This window comes from Mustela erminea, chromosome X (genome assembly GCF_009829155.1).
Source record: "Mustela erminea isolate mMusErm1 chromosome X, mMusErm1.Pri, whole genome shotgun sequence".
Lineage (NCBI taxonomy): Eukaryota > Metazoa > Chordata > Mammalia > Carnivora > Mustelidae > Mustela > Mustela erminea.
The window spans coordinates 88,172,567-88,193,962 of NC_045635.1; the positions used below are offsets into that span (position 1 = coordinate 88,172,567).

Here is a 21,396-nt window from a genome sequence, read left to right on the forward strand (position 1 = left end):
ACCTCACAGGAAGTGTCCCACAATCCTGGGAGGCTGGATGTCCATCTTGGATTCTCATTTTCTTACTGGAGAAACCGTAAGTTCAGTGGGGCCCTGTCAGTGTGCTGGCCTCAGATAGAGGCAATGTGGTTAAGGTGAAACCACTCTTCTTCTTTTTTTTTTTTTCCTGGCAGAAGTTTTTTATTTGTTTGTTACAAATTCAATTTCTTTAACAGATACAGAGTTATTCAGATATTCTGTTTCATCTTCTTTTTTAATTTTTTATTTCTTTTCAGCATAACAGTATTCATTGTTTTTGCACCACACCCAGTGCTCCATGCAACCCGTGCCCTCTCTAATACCCACCACCTGGTTCCCCCAACCTCCCACCCCCCGCCCCTTCAAAACCCTCAGATTGTTCTTTAGAGTCCATAGCCTCTCATGGTTAGCCTCTCCTTCCAATTTCCCTCAACTCCCTTCTCCTCTCCATCTCCCTTTGTCCTCCGTGCTATTTGGTATGCTCCACAAATAAGTGAAACCATATGATAATTGTCTCTCTCTGCTTGAATTATTTGACTCAGTATAATCTCTTCCAGTCCTGTACATGTTGCTACAAAAGTTGGGTATTCATCCTTTCTGATGGAGGCACAATACTCCATAGTGTATATGGACCACATCTTCCTTATCCATTCGTCCGTTGAAGGGCATCTTGGTTCTTTCCATAGTTTGGCGACCGTGGCCATTGCTGCTATAAACATTGGGGTACAGATGGCCCTTCTTTTCACGACATCTGTATCTTTGGGGTAAATACCCAGTAGTGCAATTGCAGGGTCATAGGGGAGCTCTATTTTTAATTTCTTGAGGAATCTCCACACTGTTCTCCAAAGAGGCTGCACCAACTTGCATTCCCACCAACAGTGGAAGAGGGTCCCCCTTTCTCCACATCTTCTCCAACACATGTTGTTTCCTGTCTTGCTCATTTTGGCCATTCTAACTGGTGTAAGGTGGTATCTCAATGTGGTTTTAATTTGAATCTCCCTGAGGGCTAGTGATGATGAACATTTTTTCATGTGTCTGATAGCCATTTGTATGTCTTAATAGAAGTGTCTGTTCATACTTTCTGCCCATTTTTTTACATGATTATCTGTTTTGTGTGTGTTGAGTTTCAGGAGTTCTTTATAGATCCTGGATATCAACCTTTTGTCTGTACTGTCATTTGCAAATATCTTCTCCCATTCCGTGGGTTGCCTCTTTGTTTTGTTGACTCTTTCCTTTGCTGTGCAGAAGCTTTTGATCTTGATGAAGTCCCAAAAGTTTATTTTCGCTTTTGTTTCCTTTGCCTTTGGAGACATATCTTGAAAGAAGTTACTGTGGCTGATATCGAATAGATTACTGCCTATGTTCTCCTCTAGGATTCTGATGGATTCCTGTCTCACATTGAGGTCTTTTATCCATTTTGATTTTATCTTTGTGTACGGTGTAAGAGAATGGTCGAGTTTCACTCTTCTACATATAGCTGCCCAGTTTTCCCAGCACCATTTATTGAAGAGACTGTCTTTTTTCCACTGTATATTTTTTCCTGTTTCGTCAAAGATTATTTGACCATAGAGTTGAGGGTCCATATCTGGGCTCTCTACTCTGTTCCACTGGTCTATGTGTCTGTTTTTATGCCAGTACCATGCTGTCTTCGTGATCACAGCTTTGTAGTAAAGCTTGAAATCAGGTAACGTGATGCCCCCAGTTAGTGTATAAGAAAGCCTCGGATTTCTGTACATTGACTTTGTATCCTGCCACGTTTCTGAATTGTTACATGAGTTCTAGTAATTTGGGGATGGAGTCTTTTGGATTTTCCTTATAAAGAATCATGTCATCTGCGAAGAGAGAGAGTTTGACTTCTTCATTGCCAATTTGGATACCTTTCATTTCTCTTTGTTGTCTGATTGCTGTTGCTAGGACTTCTAACACTATGTTGAAGGGTGGTGAGAGTGGGCATCCTTGTCGTGTTCCTGATCTCAACGGGAAGGCTGCAAGCTTTTTCCTTTTGAGGATGATATTTGCTGTGGGTCTTTCATAGATAGATTTGATGAAGTTCAGGAATTTTCCCTCTATCCCTATACTTTGAAGCATTTTAATCAGGAACGGATGCTGGATTTTGTCAAATGCTTTTTCTGCATCAATTGAGAGGACCATGTGTTTCTTCTATCACATTGATTGATTTGAGAATGTTGAACCATCCTTGTAGCCCAGGGATGAATCCCACCTGGTCATGGTGGACAATCTTTTTAATGTGCTGTTGGATCCTGTTTGCTAATATCTTGTTGAGAATCTTAGCATCCATATTCATCAGTGATATTGGTCTGAAATTCTCCTTTCTGGTAGGATCTTTGCCTGGTTTGGGGATCATGGTAATGCTGGCTCCATAGAAAGAGTCTGGAAGTTTTCCTTCTGCCTCAATATTTTGAAACAGCTTCAGGAGAATAGGTGTTATTTCTTCTTCGAAAGTTTCATAGAATTCCCTCAGGGAATCCATCAGGTCCTGGGCTCTTGTGTCTTGGGAGGTTTTTGATCACTGCTTCAATCTCGTTACTGGCTATCAGTCTATTCAGGTTGTCAGTTTCTTCCTGGTTCAATTTTGGGAGTTTATAGTTTTCCAGGGATGCATCCATTTCATCTAGGTTGCTTAGCTTATTGGCATATAACTGTTGATAATAACTTCTGATGATTGTTCTACTCCCTTTGTTTTAGTTGTGATCTCTCCCTTTTCATTCATAATTTTATGAATTTGGGCTTTCTCTCTTTTCTTTTGGATTAGTGTGGCCAATGGTTTATTGATCTTATTGGTTCTTTCAAAAAAAACAGCTTCTAGGTTCATTGATATGTTCTACTGTATCTCTGGTTTCTACCTCATTGATCTCTGCTCTAATCTTGATTATTTCCCTTCTTATGTGTGGAGTTGGTTTGATTTGTTGTTGATTCTCCAGTTCTTTAAGGTGTAGAGACAGCTGCTGTGTTCTGGATTTTTCAATTTTTTTGAGGGAGGCTTGGATGGCTATGTATTTCCCCCTTAGGACCACCTTTGCTGTATCCCATAGGTTTTGGACCGAAGTGTCTTCATTCTCATTTTTTTCCATGAATTGTGTCAGTTCTTCTTTGATCTCCTGGTTGATCCAAGCATTCTTAAGCAAGGTAGTCTTAAGCTTCCAGATGTTTGAGTTCCTTCGGAACTTTTCCTTGTGATTGAGCTCCAGTTTCAAAGCATTGTGATCTGAGATTATGCAGGGAATAATTTCAGTCTTTTGGTATTGGTTGAGTCCTCATTTGTGACCCAGTATGTGGTCTATGCTTGAGAAGGTTCCATGTGCACTTGAGAAGAATGAGTATTCTGTTGTTTTAAGGTGGAATGTTCTGTATATATCTATGAGGTCCATCTGGTCCAATGTATCATTCAATGCTCTTGTTTCTTTATTGATTTTCTGTGAAGCCACTCTTCTGACTTTTCTAATGTGGTATTTCCTGGCCTTTGTGGCGCAGGGGTATGTTTCAGTCTCACTCTTGCATTCTGGGACTTTCGAAGTGGTTTCTTGTCTGTGTATAACTGCTAGATGATCTTCTTTTGAGGGGAACTGCTGTCAGAAATGACCTATGTGCATTTTTCTTGAAGTATGTTAGATTCACTCATACAATGAAGTACTATGCACCAATTAAACAAGAAATTACTAATAAATTTGACATGGATAAATATAACAGGATGTTTACGAAAAGAAACCATCCACACAAAAGAATATAAGCTGTATGATTTATACGAAGTTCAAGAAAGATCGGAGAAAACTAATTTATGTTGATACAAGTCTGAAAAACTGTTGGCTCACTAGCTACAACTATTGATTGGAAAAAGGCATAAGAAAACTTTCCATAATGGAATAAGTGTCCTATATCTTGAACTGTGTGGTGGTTATAAGAACGTTTTTATATGTAAACTGATATTGAGCTGTACAATATTTTAATTTTTGAAATGTGTACCTCAACTAAATAAAGTGAAATACCATGGGAAAAAAACATGTTAAAAAGATAAAATTGCTGGGCGCCTGGGTGGCTCAGTGGGTTAAGCCGCTGCCTTCGGCTCAGGTCATGATCTCAGGGTCCTGGGATCGAGTCCCGCATCGGGCTCTCTGCTCAGCAGGGAGCCTGCTTCCTCCTCTCTTTCTCTCTGCCTGCCTCTCTGCCTACTTGTGATGTCTCTCTGTCAAATAAATAAATAAAATCTTTAAAAAAAAAAAGATAAAATTGCTAATTTAAAAATACATTTTGGGAGGAATAGTTAAGATGCCAGAGGAGTATGGGACCCCAAGTTTGCCTTGTCCCTCAAACACCGCTATATAGTTATCAAATCATTCTGAACACCCAATAACTCAATCGGAGGTTTGAGAGAACAAAACCTGCAAGTCTACAGAGAGAAAAATGACCACCTTTTGGAAGGCAGGGGGAGCAGAGAGTTGACTTGGGGGGGATATAGCTGTGACTAGGAGGGATTCAGCTTATGGAGGCTACTGCAAAGTATTATTAGCAGTGGAGCACAACATCTAAACTTTTAGAAGTCTGCTACAGTGAGGACTGGCCTGGCTTAAAGGTGCTCAAGTAGCAAAGTGGGGCAGAACCCTAGGTATGAGAGCATGGTCTGAGGATCCACTGGGTTGCAATAATAAAGGATGGTGCATTGTTCCTAGGCATAAGAGCTGGGAAGCTGGGTGAGAGCAGTGGATCTTGGTGCCGGATTTCTGCTCTCCTTTACCATAAAATTCCAACCACTGCATAGTCTAACAACCACTTTCCTGGGACTGACTGGCAAATGGCAAAAACATGGTGAGACCCTACCCTGGAAGAATAGCACAGGTTTATGCCACAGGAGTCCTTAAAATTTGGAGTTTTGAAACTCTATCTCATGCCTGATTTAAAAAAAAAAAAAAGTACTTCAGACATAAGCAACAAGCAAGGTGAATGCCAGATTCAGATGGAAACCAGGGACACAAGAGGGGTGACTGGTTGCTCTTCTCTGAGGACTCACTGAAGAGGGGGAGGAGGGACTTACAACTCCAGGTCTAGAGAGTGCAGTGCCACAGTATTCATCTCCTCATCAGCACTGAAAGCCTTCAAAGAGTAAAAGAGCACCGTTTAGTGGAAGCCAGAGTGGCTTACATCAAGCCCTATCCCCCCTGTAGCCTGGAGGAGCATTCCCACTGAAATAAGTCCGCCAGAAAATCAGCACAGAGGGCTCCTCTCCCAGAAGACCAGCACAAACCACTCATTTGCACCCAGAATACTGATCAGAGTACTGCAAAGCTGCAGCTCTAGGAGAAATAAAATCTGGCTTCCTTTTTAATTTTATTCTTTCTTTCTTTATTAATTTTTCATTTATTTTCTTATTTTTTCAATTCCTTTTTAATTTTTTAATTATTTTTTAATTTTATTTTACATATGCTCTTCATATTTTTTAAATTGTTTTGTTTTGTTTTTATTTTTATTTATTTTATTTTATTTTATTTTGGGATCTAGATTCTTTTATCAAGCAGACCAAACACACTCAGGATCTGGGGGAGGGGTTGTGTGTGTGTGTTTTTTTGTTTGTATTTTTAAAAATTTGTGTGTATGTATTTCTTTTCCTTTCTGAACAAAATGACAAGACAGAGAAATTCACCCCAAAAGAAGGAAAAGGAAGTAGAACTCATGGCCAAGGATTTAATCAATACAAATATAAGATGTCCAAACTAGAATTTAAAACAATGATTATAAGAATACTAGCTGGGTTTGAAAAAAGCATGGAAGACACTAGAGAATCCCTTACTGCAGAGATGAAAGAATTAAAATCTAGTCAGTCTGAAATTAAAAATGCTGAAACTGAGATAATATATACCTAGGTAGGTTAGTACTAAACACTTAATCATTGTCACTTTGTTTATATGGCTTCATATATGATGACATTAGTCTTCTCCACTTATACCTCTTTTTCAAAAGTTTCCTGGAAATTCTCCGAGGTTTTCATTTCAAGTGAACCATAAAATTGTTTTGATTACTTGTATCAACCTTAGAGGTAGATATTAAGATTACTCACATTTTATATTTGTGAACTCAGGAAACTAAGGTAACATACAAGTTAAGGAACTAACTTACAATCACATGATTAATAAGTGGCAGAGCTGAGAAATAAATTCTTATTTATCAGATTGCCTATTATACTGAGAATATCAAATATGTAAACATCCTGGAATAAACCTCCCTGACAATTTATAAAAGCCAGACAGTGGGCCTTGTGAATATTCTCACACATATATTTTTATGAAAAAATGATGATAACCTCTATTCAATGCACATATAAGAATAATTCTGATATAGCCTTGTCCTTCTTTTATGGGTGCCCTAGAGAGTCAGATGGCTCCTTCTCGCTTTAGAGTCCTCAAGAAAGACCACAGAGGGTCCTGCTCTTGGCTTGTTCATCCCAAGAAGAGCTGTGTCTATACTGCAACTCTAACCTGCTATCTCAGAATGGGACAAGAGTTGGTTGGTTGGTTGTTGTTGTTAATTCCTGTGCACTGTGATAATGCAGTTGTCAGGTCTTCAGCAATTTTACTTTTAAAAAAAAAATCTTACTATTGGGGACGCCTGGGTGGCTCAGTTGGTTAAGCAGCTGCCTTCGGCTCAGGTCATGATCCCAGCGTCCTGGGATCGAGTCCCACATCGAGTCCCACATCGGGCTCCTTGCTCCGCAGGGAGCCTGCTTCTCCCTCTGACTCTGCCTGCCACTCTGTCTGCCTGTGCTCGCTCTCACTCTCTCTCTCTGACAAATAAATAAAATCTTAAAAAAATATATTACTATTAAATCACTCTAAGAGATCTACCTTACAGTTTCACTAGCCATTTACTGTATGTAGGATTTTAGTAACAACTCAGGAACACAAAATCCCCAAAACGAAGCAAACTCAAACTTGTATGCCTGTGAGCAGTGTGTCAGAGGAAGTTCATTTCTCTCCACTGGAAGCACTTTTTCCTTCACCACCATATTCCCACACATTTGACAAGCAATTTCTCAGCCCCCTTGACTCACTGACTAGTTTGTCTTTTTCTGTATCTGAGCGCTCAACTTCAGGAAGTTCTTTTCTCCTGTTCTTGCAATGAAGGTGGGCAGCCAGCATACATTCTTATGGCCATACTATTTGCTTATTATAGGCAGTGTTGGTTATTGGTCCAGGCCTATGACTTAAAATTGTTACATGCTTTGTATATTATCTAATGAAAATTTGCTTTAAATACATTTACCTTTAAGGTATCAAATTTTATTAACTCACAAACAAGGAAACCAAGAAGATGACAAAGTCATTTGAGAGAGAGTGTGCCAGGTCAGAGAGGATTTTGAAATAGAATGATTACAAGTGTGGGAACTAGGGATGCTTACGTAAACAAGTGGGTTTTTATACTATTTAACATTTCCTTTCACAATGTTTTAAACAAATAATGTCCTTAAACACATAATGTTCCAATTATTATCAAGGAAGCTTGTAACTGGATGGTACATGCTATCAGTCAGAAGATAACAAGAAGGTGCATTTAAGTAGCAAATGTTCAGAATATATCTGCCTGAGATTGGGGGTTGGTTTTATCTTCTGGCAATATTGTGTAAATAGGAACATCTATGAGGAAAGCATAAAACATAGTCAACAGAGATTGGAACAGATCACTAAGTAATGTTAGTGCCAGTAATTTTTTTAAAGCTGAAACAAAGACACAGAATATATAGTTGGTCATTTCTTAGCTTGGGGACGATTTCTTTTCTTTGACTGTCATTCCTCTGGTTTCCTCCTCCAAAAAGCAATAATAATTCTCACTTTAACTTACTGTTTGAATAATTATTTTGCACAAATTTTGAATATAACAAAAAGTAGACATATGCTTATTTATATACTGTTATTATCATCATGATCATCAGAAAGTTTTTTATTTGTATTATTCCTTTAAATCAGTTTCCAACATCTAGGAAAATTTTCCAAATAAAATTCCAAAGTATATCAATATTAATGGTAACAAATTAATTTTGTTTATGAACTTCAGCTTTCAGAGTGTGTTCTTTCTACACATAACCTCAGATAGTCATTAAAGTGCATCAATAACATTACTAAATGTACACATTCCTTCTTATTGAATAATTAACAACTTTCAGGATGAGAAACTACCAAGACGTGATAACTTTTGCTGGAAGATTATGAAAGGAATACAAAGCTCTGTTTTATTTGTTTTAAGGATTTATTTATTTATTTATTTATTTGAGAGAAAGAGAGAGAGAGAGCACACGCACATGGGTGGAGGGGCAGAGGGAGAAAATCTTCAAGCGGACTCACAAGTGAGCATGGAGCCCTGCGCAGGGCTTGATCTCATGACCCTGAGATTGTGACATACCCAAAACCAAGAGTCAGGCATTTAACCGACTGAGCCACCTATGTGTCTCCAAAGCTGTCTTAAATGGTCTTTATTACATCAGAAATGCCCTTTACCATTTTTATCTTATTCTTGCCTCATCCAAAGTTATAGAATGAGGACCAAGAAAATCCATCTGTTTGCAGTACCTGTTACTCTGCAGCAGTCCACAGAGTTCACCCCAAATTTCCAAGGTTCCTAACCTGCCGGAAAAGATATTTCCTACCTGAGGCTGAGACCCTTTGGACAACAAAACAAGCACAGTTCCCTGAAAGGTCTATTTAGGCATTGTTCTCAAGTGTAATATTTGTTTCTTGATGGTAGGCTTATTAATTCTAATTCAGTGACTTTACCTTCAAATGTGGCATTTCTTATATGGTTGCAGTTACAAATTTGATTTGATATCTGATAAACTACAGTATTGTTTCAAATACTTTTGTCAAATTCAGATATAGACATTAAGATTACACACACTTTATAGCTGAAGACAATGAGGCACCCCAAAGTTGAGGAACATATTTAAGATTATACAACTAATCTAAGTAGCATAATTGAGAAATAATTCATATCTAACAGTCTGCTTGTCATAATGGAAATATCAAATATGTAATCATCTTGCCATATACCTCCCTGGCAGTATATAAAGAGTGGGCCTTTTGAACAGTCTCCCATATATCTAGAGTCACCATCTTTAAGTCTTTTTATTCCACTGAAAATTCACATTTATGGCCAGTTTTTTACATTAAAATGTCATAATACAGACATATAGGAAATTTTATGTTTCTGGATTTTAATGTACTCCATAGTTTACTACTCCATATTGCAATATTCTGAGGAATTTAACCTGTTGAGTCCCAAAGTTTGATGACATGAGCTAAAACATAGCATTCTTAGCATGGGGCTTTTGGATAATCACTTGGATTTCATACCACTTAAGGAGTGAAATACTGCTGTTACCCTATGATTTCGACAGTTAGAATTTTTAAAAGAGGAGGACAAAGAAGAGAAGAGAAAAGGAAAAGAAGAAAGAGTTTTTTAAAACTCTGCAGTAATAGACTGTCCAAATAGAGAATATCAAGCCCAATACCTTAAACATCCCAATGCAAAAAATCACAATTAGATTTTTCTTATTAATTTCTTTGGGTCCTCCCATAGTCTCTAATTCTTGTTCCACTCCTCTTGAATCAACAGTCTACTTCTTGAAGTTTGTTTCTGGGTTGATATAGTCTTGGAAAACTTGAATTTCCTGTCTTTTATACAATCCATTTCATTGCAGCTCTAAGGCCAACGTTCTTGGGAGTTTCTTCTATTATATCCAACCATCAATTGATAGCTTATGACAAGAATCCTTAGGTTCATGTGTGCAGGGGAGGAAGATACAAGAATGACAGGTTTGGGTTAATTTATTAGAATGATAGAATATATCAGGATAGGAGCCTGGATTTCCCTATTGGATAAAATATGTAAAAATATGGACCTAACCATGACCTTTTCTTAGAGACTTAGGCAATACCTGTTGAAAGTTAGTGTAAAACAATGGAGGACATTAAGATAAGGAAAGGAAAAGTGAATTGGGGTAAATCAGAGGGAGAGACTAAGCATGAGAGACTGTGGACTCTGAGAAACAAACTGAGGGTTTAGGGGGGATAGGTGAGCCTGGTGGTGGGTATTAAGGAGGACACTTATTGCAGGAAGCACTGGGTGTGTTGCATAAACAGTGAATCTTGGAACACTGAAAAAATTTTTAAAAATTTTTTTTATTAAAATTGTACTTAATGTGTATATTATTTGGAGGTAATAAACTTCTGTAATATGAACTGTCTCCAAAAAAAATTAGTATAAACCATTTTATGAATTATGATTGACAAATCTCCAGGGCTTTAAAAAACTTCCTGTAAGGTGTGGACCACAATCATCACTGATAAGCAAGGAATAATGACCTAGTAATAAAATCTTGTACATAAATTTGCAAAAAGTTTTTGTGTCTGCCCATGCACATAAGAACATGCTTCTACAAATCCTGAAGAAGCAGTTGATGAAATATATTTACATCAATAGTATGTTAGCTATACAAAATTAACGTAGAAGTTGATTTTCTCTCTTTGATCTGACAGTTGTTCTATAATGTATATCTGAAAAAAAAATAGTTGCTCTTCTAACACTGTGGATCCAATTACAAAATAAAGGGCACACCAAATATACTTTAGTCTGTTTTTCATTTCTTCTCTTATAAGGTGAGGGAATAAGCCTTTTGTATTATCTTCTAGCCATCTAGAATCTGCCAAAAATGATTTGTGTGTAAGAGACATCTTGACAGTTTTATTACTCTCAATATAGGGTTAGATTTTGGAGAAGAAAATAACAAAAGGGACTGTCTATTAGGAGAAACTGGCAGCTCAATTAAAATTAGAACATAGTTACCTAAGAACAAGGAACAGTTTTATTATAGGGTAAGTTGTTAACGAAGTGAAAATGCAACATTTAAAATAAACATAGCACCTGAAGTTAATAAAATATTGTATGTCAACTATACTTCAATAAAAAGAACTATAAAATAATAAAATAAAATAAAATAAAATAAACATAGCAAAAAGAAGCAGAGGAATAAGTAAAAATTTTAGTTTTCCCTTAAATGCAGAATCTATGAATATGATAAGAGGCAGCATAAAAGGATAGAGGTTAACTATTTTGAGTTGAAAATAAACATACACATGAGGCATACTAAATCTTCTAGCAATCTGTGTAGAATATATGAAAAATTATGTCTATATGATCTCATTGTGAATGTAAATTGTATATTGTAAGATCATTTTTCATTTTAACTGTTTAGTCCTCTCCTTTCTATTATCCCTAGGATGCTCTTCTTTATATTAATGTATTGTTATATGTATATATGTAAGCATACAGACTCAGATACACACAAATGTATTCAAATTATAGAAAGGTTTAACCTTAAGCTTTAAAATATTGTTAACTTCTCAAAATATTATAAGGTGATGCATATACCATATTGATTTTACTATCTTAATTTGAATTAAAGTGAATACTTTTATATGTAAAACTCTAATAAAAATTATTGCATTGCAACTTGGTATGTTTGATGCTTTGTGTCTGTGGATTTTGCTTTTCTTTGGAATTTTCCAGGTATCAAAAATATTCACTTATTATTTTAGAAATCTCAAAGTCAACTAGAGAACTTGGAAATTAAGTCGACATTAAAAAAACCACATTATTGCCATTAAAATTTTGGCTTTGTAGTATTTCATTGAAAACCTATATTATAATACAATCCAAATGGAAAAACTGTAGGTCCACATATTTTGTAGCATTGTCTGAAGTTGGCAAGAACCAATACTTTTGTAAAAACTTGACTTAATATAATTCAGTTTCTCAATATTATCTTAAACATTTAATGAGTAATGGCAACTTCCATAAGCAGCAAAGTCAGTTACATAGGCAATCTAGGAAGTTCAGATTAGTCTTTTATAATACTATAATCCCAAACAATGCAAATCAAGGAGAAAACACGTGGGAGAACTTAGGCGGGTTATGTGTTCCATAAAGCAGACTATTCTACGTATTTTTTATTGTCACCACTGTATAAAATTTGATGATACTCCCCAGTTTGTATTTTTATAAAGTATATAATATACTAGAGTACAAATGATTTTTATAACCATTTTAAAATATTTATAAATAAATGCTTATAAATAAGATGAAAAGAAATGAATTTTGGATATTTACTTCCTAGATCAGACTAGGTGGTCTTCTTTGTGCTCTGGAGTATACGTATCTCTCTCTGTAGAGATTATTTATCCACTACCTGTTTAGTCATGCCACTCTGCTACCATAAGCCCTTAAATGTTCTCTGTTCAACTTTAGGGGATCATGTCGAACATTTCCCAAAATATTAGTCCCAATTTATACTCCAGGAGTGTACAAACCTTTAGTTTCTCCTAATCGTCACCTATACTTGGTATATTCAATATTTTAAATTTTGGTATGTTTATTTTTTAATGTTCCACTGGCTTCTTTTTAAAGCATTTTTTAATACTGAAAAAAATTACAAAATAATACCAAAAACAATAAAAGAGCAACCCTCAGAGTAGAATCTTTTCATTCTTAATAACAGTTTCTCAAGGTCTTCCCATTTTAAATAACAAAGTTTATCAGTTCTCTGTTGTCAATTGTTGCCATGTTTCAAAAAACAATGTTTCTTAGTATTATGTCCTTGATAAACAGCAGAACTGATTCTGCAATTTTGCAAAACTTCTCACGAACAGAAACTGTTTTTAGAGAATTGCAGTATTGAGAAGCATTGGTTTCTGACATTATATTAGAGCTCTTGAGAGAATGTGCTGTTAGAAATCATATCAGATATTATAAGACCAAAATAAATGGACTTTAATCTGGGAGAGATCAAAATGCTTTGTATGCTAAAAGAGCCTCAGAAAAAGCTGACCAGCATTTTCTCCCACTTCTGTTAAGGCTAAACAAATTTTTCTTGCTTGCCCAGTAATGTATTCCCATTCTTTTTGGCATTATTATAATTTTGAGGTTAAAGATACGTAAGTCTCTACCTACAATTGTCACATCTTAGAAATAATGAACAAATTGCAACAACAACAAAATAAATGAAATAGCAGATGAAACCAAAATTCAGAAACCAAAATTCAGCTTTATTCAGAGGGGAAAGTGAATTGCAAAGTACTGCTCATTATGAGAGTGAAATGAAACTAACAGAACCCAAGATTGGAGCAAACTATCCATCAGCCTAGAGGCCTTTCTAGTCTAGAAGTAGAACCTTCAAGGTGCACCATTTATGCTTTCTTCACAGGAAAATGAATATTGGGGATAAGGAAGAACATTGCTAATTTCTTATGGCTAATACCAGTTTCTCTACCCTGGTGGTCATTTCTTTCTTATTGAAATATAAGAACCAGCTTAGGGATATTTTTGTTTATCCAGTCATATGCATTGAAAAACATTTCTATGTTTGTGGTTGATTTTTTTTTTTTACTTTGGCTTATTGTGATTTTACTATTGATACACATATTTTTTTCAATTTTGGTATAACCAGATTTTGTTTCAGGATTTTGTTTAGAAATGGCTTAAGGAAAGAAGTATTAGACCTAAATCAAAGAAGAAATAGATACATTATGCCCCAGATTCAAATACAAAATTGTAAATAATTAATTCTACCTAAAATAAAGTATTCATTCATAACAATCCCAATCAAGACGCAGCATTCTTTCATAGTGGAGCTTGACTAGCAGGTTTCAAATTTACCAGAGACAAAGTATAAGAGAAGGTCTGAAAAAAAATAAGCGTGGAGAATTTTAATGCATCTTTACTTATGAAAAAAAATTTGCTACTTCTATTTCTTTTCTTTTTTGTTGTCAGGAAGTCACCCACCTTAGGGATTTGAATGGAAACTGAACAGACATATGTTGCCATTATGCTTCAAAATTCTTTAAAAGGACCCAATTCTTTCTGTTAACTGTATTGCTGTTTAACTTGTGATTCTCCTCCCTCTAAATGAGGGAAGGACCTCCTGCTTTCTCCATCACAGAGAAGGGGCGGAGCATTCTCTAGAAGCTTGGATGTAAGCTGTGCCTGGGCAGTCTTGGAGGAGGAGCCGCATTACATACAGACTTGGAGGCTTCCGCCCTGAAGAGAAGCTTGGAGGTAATGGCTGTCGTAAAAGCCAGTTATTTTCGGTGATTTCTGGAAACTTTCGAGTAAAGGTGAGAAAAGAAGGGACTGCTGCTTTGGAGTGGAGAGAAAGAAGTGTCGTTTCGTGGGGGTCGTTGTTTCTATGAGGGAATTAATGCCTGAATTTTGTATTCCTTCAGATATTTTAAAAGTCCACATTTTGAAAGTGGGGGAGGTGGTGATCAGATTACACCTGCGGGAAAAATACTTCATGAGGTGCCCAAAACTAACTTCTGAATAGTGCATTTTAGGTTTCAGATGAAAAGCAGTGGTAACAAGGGATAAATGATGAAACAAATGTTGAGAAATAAATCTTTCTTATTTAGAAAGAAAAAAAAGATTGTGATAGTCCCAAATGAAAAATGAAGTTAGTTGGGGTGTTGGCTTTTCATATTACTTTGATTGTATTGTGTTTCTAACAAATCTTACTGTTGTGAAGGAGTTTATATAGTAATGTATAACTGTGGGGATTTAAATAGTTCTGAAAATTAGGAGTTTGGTTGTCAGTGGATTCTCAATGCCTTAGAAGAATTGCTTTTTTGTGGAAGTTCAGAGGACTGTCTTTGTTTACATCCCTACCTAGCTATCAAAAGAATATGTGTTCCTATTTTTACTAAAATCTGAAAAATATTAAGCTAAGGAAAAATGGGCTTATGTTAATATAATAAAACACAACAAACAGTATGTCTAGTAATTAAAGATGTCTAGGAGAAAAAAGAGAGGAAAATTTCCACTTCTTTCTTCCACATTTCACTTAGCATGTAGTACCTGTGTCAGCATAAATAAGAGAATTTTTTTTAAAGATTTTATTTATTTATTTGACAGAGATCACAAGTAGGCAGAGAGGCAGGCAGAGGGGGTGGGGGGGAAGCAGGCTCCTTGCAGAGCAGAGAGCCCGATGCGGGGCTCGATCCCAGGACCCTGGGAATCATGACCTGAGCCGAAGGCAGAGGCTTTTACCCACTGAGCCACCCAGGCGCCCCGAGAATTTTAAAACCTACCTTCCCCAAAATGTATAAATATACATAAACATGGAAAAATCTTCAAATATATGGGTGAATAAATGTAATCTCAGATGGTACATCCTAGTGTATCTATGATGAGGGGAACAACCAAAGGAATTAGACTCAAATGTAAGCAGTAAACAACTCAGTGGTTGAATTAATGATGGTCTATATTTTCTTCTTTGGACTTTACATATCTTTAGAGTTTTTTGGAAACACATAATGGAGCTGAGAGGGAGCAGTCTGTTTTGTTACAGATACTTAAATAGACACCACACACACTCCATTGTCTTTACCTGGAGGTGGATCTGAGAAGGCTGGTTATCTGGTTGCTTGGGCTTTTCTTACAATTCCAGATATTTAGACTCTTGTCCAGACTTTGGTTCAAGTAGAAGGTATGTATTTGTATTTTGATGTATTCTTGAGAAATAATTCAAAAAATTAATGTTTAAAACATATTATAGAATAGTCACATAGGATAGTGCATCCATAATGTTGAATACTATGCAACTGTAAAAAGAATAAGCTAATACAATGAGCTAAATAATAATAAAAAAAGATGTCCATGGTATATTCCAAAAATAAATTGCAGAATGACCTTTATTATATTAATACATTATATGCCAGAAAAATCTGGAAATATGCATGCTACCTTATTAATTGGGATATAGGTATTGTTGGAGAAAGAGAACATTTCAGTCTTCTGTATATCATATTTCTCCATTTTAAAAATCTTACTTTGAAAATAGTAAGCTTGAATAATTCTATTTATTAAAAATGAGATCAAATTTTAGAAATATAGACAACTCTTGTAACAGTAATTCACAAAAAAGTGATGTGGGAAAATATCGATGTGGAGAGACGATCAAGCATGTTCTTGTTTAAAAACCATGCATATGTATAAATATCTGTAGGAAAAATCTAGAAATATGGAGAGAAAACCCTTATATTTTGACCATTATTGTGGAGGTTTGTTTTCTTTGAAAAATTAAAAGATGAAGAGATACAATATGTATGGGAGATATTATAATAAAGACATTAAAATGAGGAATTGTTATTCCATTTTTGCCCAACACAATTCTTAAATCGAGGATGAAAAAGTATGGAAGCCTAAGAAGGCCACTGTCTGGATAACTAGTTCCCACCCTTCCCCACTAAGGATCCAGGTATCTGCAGTTCTCTTTCTAGTCATTAGATGGCTCTTGCCCGGTGTCTTAACTTTTCTCCATGCAACCATTTTTATGAAGTGGACAAACAAAGCAATGAAACATATTTTTCATTAGCAGGTGATGAGACAGTATGTACAGTGTGATTGCAGTTCTGCTGAAATTTTTCATAGGTGCAGAAAAAGCACCCACACTAAGACTGATGTAAGAATTCAAACAGACTGCATTTTTAAAAAGATAGCTACAGAGATTTAGATATAGAAGATGGACAGCAACTATTATTTCCCTTCTTGCCTGTACCCAGATCATACTTTTCATGAGAGAGCTCATTTCATCATGAAGCAAATAACAACTGTATCATAGAGAGCATTTCAAATAATAACCAAAAGGGTGATAAACATGGCATCTGCATAGTAGATGAAATTTCACCTCATTTCCTATGTTTCAGAATGACCCTCATGCTGAAGTTTTGGTAGGGAAGTTTCTTTCCACCTTTTCCATTGAATTGGTTTGATTCCCTGTCTCCTTTGGGACAGTCTAGGTTAATATCAAAGATACACGTGACCTAGGGAATCTGCATGTGATGCCCATTGAGCCCCAGAAAGGCAGTGTGACCTCGGAAGTACTGAGCAGGGAGAAGGCTCTGCTGGACAAGCAGCTGGAGTGACAATCAAGACAGCCAGATCACAGGACCAGATCCTCTACGATCCACGTGACATTGGGTAAGGCTCCTCCCATTCCATGAACTATTTCATGAAAATGTGTTGAGAACCTAGGGTATGTGATGCGTTTGCTTCCTGCTGTATCCATAGCATTTTGAATTAAAAGCTGCATTTCATACTAAAATTATGTTAGGTTGTGAATTAGCAGTACAATTTATTTTGTTTGCTATTCTGTAATTAAGAGTCATAGCTTCTCTTTTGGGGAAAAAAAATCTCTTGTGTTAAACACTATGAAGAAAATTGTGCAAGAATCTATTCAGGCATTACCTGAGGTTTTAGCCAATGGTCTGACTCTCCATTCCTTGACACCTAGGTTGTCATCACCACATACTACATAACATAGTTACAAATATAATTTTAAAACCTGCTTAAGGTCTTCTGACCCTCCTTACATAGACATCTGTATACTCTCTTGAATAGTAGCTTATAATGGTTTAGCACATTTAATTCTTTCCCAACAGCCATCAGGAATGTCTCTCTCTTGAAGTCATACTCTTAATGAGGTTGGTGCTGAATCTTACCCCCTGTGTCCATGAGATCTTTGTTTGCTTTGGACAGATGGAACAGCACTAGCAGTATAGAAAACGCAAAGCCGCACATTCCCTCATGATAATCCAGTGGAGTCCAAAAGGTCCAAATTGTCCAGGAACACAAATAATGTCCCTGACACTGGCTAAGCCTCTCCTGCACTCATTCCCTTCTTATACTACAATAGAAATAATAAAGGCAGGATATTAGGTTTGTTATTGTAATCTTTCTTCTCTGTTTTTGTTCCTCTCTCCCAAAACATGTTCCATGTCTCTCACCTCTGCTGATATTATTTATTCTTCTGATTTTTATCTTATCTTCATTCTCATTGTCCACATTCTTTCTTCTTAGCAAAGTAAACTTTGTGTCTGATCCCTTTTCTTTTCTGCCATGTTTTAATCTAATTCAGTTTTCACTCATTGAACATATTTTATTCAGGCTCTTTTGTGAAGTTTCAGGATAAGAGGCTATAGCAGGTGAGAACCATTTACTAGCCCTAATAAGAGTTAAGGATTCTTTAAAAACACTGCTTTTCTAGAAAACCAGGCAACTAAAACCATATCAGTGGTATAAGGTTTTTCCTAGCATATTGTGTATCTATTGATTGATTTCTTGTCTCTATCTGGCTGCACTGATGGAGCATGAGAAAATTCAGTTTCTCAATGGTGAAATTGGACTTCTTTTGCCCCGTTTCCGGTACTTCCTATCTCATCTGTCTCTTACTGCACACTTAGACAGGTAATAAACTCTTTTTTATTGTACCATTAAATATGATTTAATATTTAGACAACCTAGGTTAGTATCAGAGATAGATGTGACTCATGTGTCTTTCTTAACTATGCTATCTAGTGTAGGGAGATGACAACTTAGCATAGTTGTCAAGGATTTGATATATTTCTCTCTGCTGAACTAATAAAGGTCTCAAACCCACAACTGTCTGCCTGCAGACAGTTCAAACCCTGTTCAAACCCTTCAAAAACATGACTCTGTCATAATGCCTCCATGACAGATTCTTAAAAGAAAGACATTGGATTCTGCCAATAGAAATCTGTATCTCCTCACTGAAGACCACTTGACATCCTTTATTCAGATTGGCTAGCTGAATAATTTTGACCCATTCTGACCCAGCTGTTATGTGTATCTGGAAGAATGATGGCTTCTTCTTTCTTTAGAGTCCCCAGTGCAGATAGTTTTCTTTCTCTTGTTTGCTAATTACAGGAAGAGCTGTGTCATACTGCAGCTCTGTTATTCCAGCCTGAATAATCAGAGGTAGCAGGAGGTAGCAGTTGTGTTTACTTGTTCACTGTGATAATGGATGAGGTTGTAGGGGGTCTCACCAAATTTACTTACATTTTATATGTTACTTGTGTTTTTTAACCTAGCAAAACATTATGTTAAGAGAACTAACCCCCTGAAAGATCCATTGGCACTGTGTAGGTTTTAGCACTTCCTGGGAAATAGCACTCTAAGTTAAAAATCTAAATTTAAGTCTTACTTTATGGAATGTATTGTGCACACAAAAGCTCAGTGAAAGAGGATAGAGAAACAATTTTCTCATATTGAATTAGAAGTAGCAAACAACAAAAGCACAAGAACAAGGAGTTGCCAAATGTAAATAAGGATGGAATGAACTGGGGCGTTTCTCTACATAAATGACTGATTTTTCAGCCCCTGCCCTGGAATAGCTGTATCTTCAGGGGAAGATACTGCCAAGCCCTGCAACACAAAAGAGATATGTCATCTACCGCATAACCAAGTGAATGCTATCATGCAGATATGGTCAGTGCAAAAACAGAGTGCAGAAAAATATTTTTTAAAATTTGTGTTGATGTGTGAATATACGTCAAAGATGGAGAGTTCATAGATAAGTCTGATAGTTATGAAGGTGGTTGTAGTTCACCAGTGTGTTCCCCAGAACTGACAGGAAATTAAGCAACGCTCACTCTGGGGTTACATTTATCAATTTCCTCACAATCTGAAGGTAAATGACATCATTTCTGGTTCAGCCAAAGACTGGGGATTCCAAGCCCAGGAGGCAGTGAATACTGGTGGAGAAAGAACACATCCTTTTGTTTGGGAGTCAAACAGACTTTGGCTTTAATTGTTTTGCCCTCTTCCCAGCTTCATGACCTTGCCCAAGAGCCAAAGTGCCCATTTCCTCATTTTCTGGTCAACTGTCCATTGTATTATTTCTTCGTGTCTTTGTAAGTGAAATTAGGTAGAAAAATCCCATTGCTGTTTACATTTGCGTTTCTTTGATTATTAGGGAAGGTGAATATCCTTCATGTATCATTTTTTTTTAAAGATTTTATTTATTTATTTGACAGAGAGAGATCACGAGTAGGCAGAGAGGCAGGCAGAGAGAGAGAGGAGGAAGCAGGCTCCTGCTGAGCAGAGAGCCTGATGCGGGACTCGATCCCAGGACCCCGAGATCATGACCTGAGCCGAAGGCAGCGGCTTAACCCACTGAGCCACCCAGGCGCCCAATGTATCATTTACTTTTAATTTTTATTTTGATTGGGTTTTGAGAAGCCCCACTGAATAGCACTTTCCTTTCTCCACAGAACAAATTGATATAAAACCAATAAAGTTGCAGGTGGGAGCCAAAATATCAGCTCTTGTACAATGGCAAGATAAGTTGCAGGGCATTGATTATTGTGAGAATCAAGTGAGCCTTATAACACCACATTTAAACAAATCTACCCAACAGCCTAGAGGCTTGCAGCTGCACAAAAAGGAGAGAGAAACATGTAGTTAAATTACTTGAGCTTGCTCACAGGAAGTAAATAGGAGCAGGGTAGAACTATCCCCACAGAACATTGTAGATTGCTGAGCTCCTGGGTGACTCAGTTGGTTAAGCGACCAGCCTTGGCTCAGATCATAATCCTGGAGTCTCAGAAACAAGTTACACATCGGGGTCGCCTGCTTCTCCCTTTTACCTTTCTGCTCTCATAACATCTCTCTCCCTCTCAGAAATAAACAATAAAATCTTCAAAAAAAAAGAATATTGTGAATTGCCTATTTATACCTTTGCTTATTTTTTTCCATTCTCCTGTTTGTTCTTACTAATTTGGAAGCTCTACTTTAGTTGAGAGGTTTTTTTTTTTTTTTTAATTGCAAATGGTTTTGTGAAGTTTGTCATCCTGTTTTCAACTTTGTTTTTTTGTGTTTTTTCCATGTTTTTTTTTTTTATTTCAGTATATTCGGATACAGATCTCTTTTCTTTAAAGATTTTGATGTTTTATGTCTAAGGAATGACTGTACTTGAAAAAACTAGAAAACATTCTGAAGGATAAATGAGACATGCCATGTCCCAGGGCCAGAGAAATAAAATTACAGAGATATAATTCTTCACAAATTAATGTATTCATTCACGGCGATCAGAAACAAGAATCTAACAGGTCTTTTTAATGGACAATGACCAGCTGGGTCTTAAAATCTGGTAGAAATAAGGTGCCAGAAAAGGCAAGAAAAATATGCAAGAGCTATTTGTAACTGGATCTTTATTTTATGATAAAGGGATTTGCTAAGTCTTTTCAGGAAATCACCTTACCCCTGTGGTTTGAATGGAAATTAAAGAGACACATGTTGCCATTTCACTTTCAAGTCTTTTAAAAATGAACGTTTTTCCCCTTTAAGTGAATTTCAGTTAACTTGGCGATTCTCCTCCCTCTAATTGAGGGAAAGGCCCCCTACTTTCCCCATCACAGGGAGGGGGCGGAGCATTCTCTGAGAAGCTTGAAGTGAGCTGTGCCGGGCCAGTCTTGGGGGAGGGGCCGTGTTTCACGAGGCTGCAGCTGACAAGAAGCTTCAAGGTAATGG

General features: G+C 36.6%; 1 protein-coding gene across 12 annotated transcripts in view; it reads left to right on the top strand.

Moving 5' to 3' along the window:
• The first annotated feature begins 14,023 nt into the window (after positions 1 to 14,023).
• Positions 14,024 to 21,396, top strand: part of PWWP3B (PWWP domain containing 3B) — a 30,233-nt gene continuing 22,860 nt past the window's right edge. For 2 of the 12 annotated variants that reach the window (XR_004282482.1, XR_004282486.1), the window contains exons 1-3: positions 14,025 to 14,186; positions 16,861 to 17,046; positions 21,214 to 21,389. The gene's annotated coding sequence lies outside the window, so the exon portion shown is untranslated. Of the gene's footprint in view, positions 14,187 to 15,532; positions 15,554 to 16,860; positions 17,047 to 21,213; positions 21,390 to 21,396 lie in introns of those variants that run through there. The other 10 variants (XR_004282487.1, XR_004282481.1, XR_004282483.1 and 7 more) reach the window with 10 other exon arrangements.